The sequence below is a fragment of the Lepidochelys kempii genome, chromosome 13 (genome assembly GCF_965140265.1).
Source record: "Lepidochelys kempii isolate rLepKem1 chromosome 13, rLepKem1.hap2, whole genome shotgun sequence".
Taxonomy (NCBI): Eukaryota; Metazoa; Chordata; order Testudines; family Cheloniidae; genus Lepidochelys; species Lepidochelys kempii.
The window spans coordinates 35,774,560-35,778,745 of NC_133268.1; the positions used below are offsets into that span (position 1 = coordinate 35,774,560).

Consider the following 4,186-nt stretch of genomic DNA (forward strand, 5'->3'; position numbering starts at 1 on the left):
GCCAAAGTTTTAGGGCAGGATTTCCAAAGAAATGTGAAGGAATTAGGTGACTCAACTTCCAATTTAGGTGATTAAATCCCTTTGGTGATTAACTCCAATGTAGGTGTTTAACTCCCTTCAACTCCTTTGAGATATCACCCTAAGTAACCCTCCAAAAGTTTCTGGAAAATCAAAGCATGGAATACAGTGCTCCTAACCCCTAAAGTCCCTTTTAAAAATCTCAATCTTATTTTACAACTGCAAAGATCAAAATTAGCTGATTGGGGAGAGGTGCCAGTCTTCCAGAATCTCCTGCTGTAGGTGACTGATAGAGATCTGTTAATTTTACAGTCTGAAGTCTTGCAAAAGCCAGAAACTTACTGACAGCCCTTCTTGGGGCCTCTTTGACCTCTTTGTTCCTCAGACTGTAGATGAGGGGGTTGACCATGTGGGTCAGGACTGTTTAGAAGACAGAAAATACCTTGTATAAGTCCTTTGAATGGTGGGCAATTGGAACCATGCAGCCAATAATCAGAGTCCCATAAAATGTTGTGACAGTGACAATGTGAGAGGAGCAGGTAGAAAATGCCTTTTGCCTCCCGGTGGTGGAAGGAATTCTCAGGATGGTGTTGATGATGCAAACGTAGGATGCCAATGTGAATAGAAATGGGACTAGTCACCTGACGCAGGAGACCATGAAAATGGTGAGTTCTAGAAACTGGGTAACAGTAGAGGATAGTTTTATGATGGGTGAGGAATCACAAAAGAAATAGTCAATTTCATTGGAGCCACAAAACTTTATTTTAGTCATTAAAATGATTACTATGGTACTGCTCAGAAAGCCACTTGTCCAGGAACAAGCCGCGAGCTGGAAACAAACACTGCCGTTCATCAGAGTGGCATAACAGAGTGGATTGCAGATCACTAGATACCAATCGTAAGACATCACTGCTAGCAGATAGTATTCTGTGGCTGCTAGGATACCAAAACAATAAAATTGTGTCATGCAGCCACTAACAGAAATGGTTCTGTCCCCCGTGAGGAGACTGGCCAGCACCCAGGGCAGGATGCTGGAGGTGTAGCAGATCTCCAAGCAGGACAAGTTCCCCAGGAGGAAGTTCATAGGGGTGTGAAGGTGCTGATCAGCCACATCTAGCACAACAATGAGGATATTTTCCAGCCATGGTCACTATGGAGATCACTAGAAACAGGAAGCAGAGAAGAATCTGAAGTTCCGGGAGATTCCCAAATCCCAGGAGGACAAATTCCTCAATGGACGTTTGATTTCTACAGTTTGCATTTGCCCTGGGATGTATCTAGGGGAAATGAAGCAAACTTGTTAATATATTTTAAAGATAAACTCAACTTTTAAGTCAATTCATTGTCAAACTAGATGAAAACTAACAAACTCTGCAATATAAGTTGAATATCGCAGTGAACTGAAATGTCATCAGTTTAATTGCAGAAATGTTCAAAAATCTATGCCCTCTCTTCATAGAATCCCCATCATTAGAGATGGTTAAGAAAAGGTTAGACAAATAGCTCTCAGGGATGGTCCAGGTTTCCTTGGTTTCCAGGTGGCCTGGACTTGAAAACTTCTTGAGCTCCCTTCCAGCCCTACAATTCTATAATTTTCTGTTACTTGATCAAGCCTCCAGGAAAGTGTCCAGGTTGCTTGGTATCAGGACTACTGTGATATGTTATTTAAGGTGTGAGTACCTATCTTCTTCACTAACAGAGCAAAGAAAAACTGTGTGTTTCTGGAAACTCCACTACACTTCAAAAAATCAGAAAACAGCTTCATTTCCCTTTGGATTAGGACTGATTAAGATTTTGTAATGGAATACTGGGGTTTGGAGTAACTGAAAGTCTTCATGGAAAGTATATGATTTTCACCAAATTTCGTCTGAAATCTGTAAACCCCAAACGTTTTTTTTTTTTTTTTTTTTTTTTTAAATATGAACATGTTTCAGTTTTGAGCAGCCTTTGGCTGAAAATATTTAGTACATTGACAAATAGGTTTGCATTCAGTTGCTGAAAATCCCAGAACATCCACTCTCCACCAAAGAAACAATTTTCAGGTTTTGGCTTTTTCAATGAAAAATGAAAAAATTTCCATGGGGATGGAGGATTAAACCCATCCAATGGGAGTCCTGATATATTAGAGAACAAAGGGGCTGCTAAAATGAGATTACACTTCTGATGCCAGGAATTAATATCACAGCACAGCCCAAGTAAAATAAAATAAAATACAGTCTAATCTGGTTCGCTGATGTTTCACTTTTTAACCTGACAAGGAAGTGTTCTTCAAATGCAGGGTTTCCACAGGATACATCGCTATCAGAGGCACAGCTGGAATTGCAGAAAATATTATAACAGATCATACAAATGTTCTGTTCTTTCTAAAATTCAGCCACAGAATTAGCTCTGATGGGGATACCTGATGTGAACACCATGAAACACAAAGATATGTTTGGTTGCACTGGTGGGAAAAATATTGTTGTTTATTTTATTCATTGTCCAGATCATCTTGTGTTTACAAAAATTTCTTAAAGCAGCTGATCTCTCTCTCTCTCTCTCTCTCTCTCTCTCTCTCTCTCTCTCTCAGTTTCAATATGCACAACATTTTATTAGCCCAGCACAAATGCATATTAGTAAAAATAATATCAATGGCGTCTAATTTGCTTTCAAGACTGAAATTGTATCAGTCTAAAATAATATTTTGACAGACCTTCCAGTCAAAACATCCAGACGGAAAGCACTGAATTCTATATAGGTATATGAGCCTTGCTCTCTCCTTCCTTTGCAAAGGGATTTAAAAGCTGTGGGGGGAAATTCCAGACTGGATGTTTCTATTCTCCAGCAGCAATGGTAATATTTTTGCATCTACTTTACACTCAAATTTTTAAATAGCCCAATGGACTTAGGAACCTTAGTACTATTGACTGTCAATAAGACTTAGGCGAAGGGCCAGAGTTTTAAAGGTATTGAGGTATTATAAAGGTATTTTAAATCAATAGATGTTAGGGATATAGGTGCTTTTGAAAACCACACTAGGCACCCTACATACCCTTAAAATGTGTGTCTGAGTGCCTAGGTGACTTTTGAAAATGGGATTTAGAATGTTAAGCTGCTTAGGGGTGCTTTTGAAAATTTTACCCCTAATTCCCATTTAATTTCTGTAGCAGTAGCGAGCCTAAATTCTTTAGGGCCCCATTTGAGAATCCCATGTTACGGCTTATAATGAAATTTCCTCTGCATCTTAATAATTATAAATGATTCCGTAACGAGCAATCACTAATAAGATAAATAAAAAGCCCCTGAACATTTAAACTAAAAGCCTAGAGATAAAACTAGTAAAGTTTCTTTTAAAAAACAAAACTCTAGAAGCCTATAGAATTCAATAGAGAAAAAAATAATTGCTTTAAAGTTTTTAAACCAACCTAAACGATATAAAATCTTTGCTAGGCTGGTTTAAAAATTACTCAGAGAAGTTATCATTGTCTATTCAGTGTCTTTAGCATTATCCCGTTAGGATAATGACTTTAATCATGTTCTGAAGTCCTGTTGGAGTTAATGGGTGAAATCTTAGCAAAACTCCTCTTGATTTAAATAGTCACTGAATTTGCTTAGAAAGGACTTAAAGCACATTTTTAAAGTTAAGCACATCCTTAAAGTCTATCCTGAGTTGGAGCCATAAAACATTCCCTTTTCCCTCAAAATGATTTATTAAAATCAACAATTAATTCATTTTCTCAGCAATCATATATGACAGACATTTTACTGTAGCAAGCACTGGATGAAAAATGTTGAAAGGGAAACATCAAAGTTGTCCATGAAAATATGGAATTTTGGAAAACTGGATAACCAAAATGTTTTCATTTTTTGGTATTCAGTGAAAGAATGAAAGAAAACCCCAAACTTAAACACACTGAAAAATACTTTTTGTTAAATAAATTTGGGGGAAAAATTTAAAAAAAACAATTTTAGTGAAATTTTCATTTTTGAAAAAAAGTAATTTGAAATGAAACAAATGTTGAGCAAGGATATAATGTATTCAAAACACTGAGTGAAGGCCATGTAAAAGTGGTGATATTTTATTTTGGTTTATTTTATCATATTATGTATACACATTATTATACATTAATTTTTATTTTATATCAATTATTTTTATTTAAAAAGTTAAACTGACATATATACACACATA

The 4,186-nt window shown here is 36.5% G+C and overlaps 1 pseudogene; it reads right to left on the reverse strand.

Moving 5' to 3' along the window:
• Positions 1 to 404: 404 nt before the first annotated feature.
• On the reverse strand, positions 405 to 1,162 carry LOC140896731 (olfactory receptor 5V1-like; annotated as a pseudogene).
• Positions 1,163 to 4,186: the final 3,024 nt, after the last annotated feature.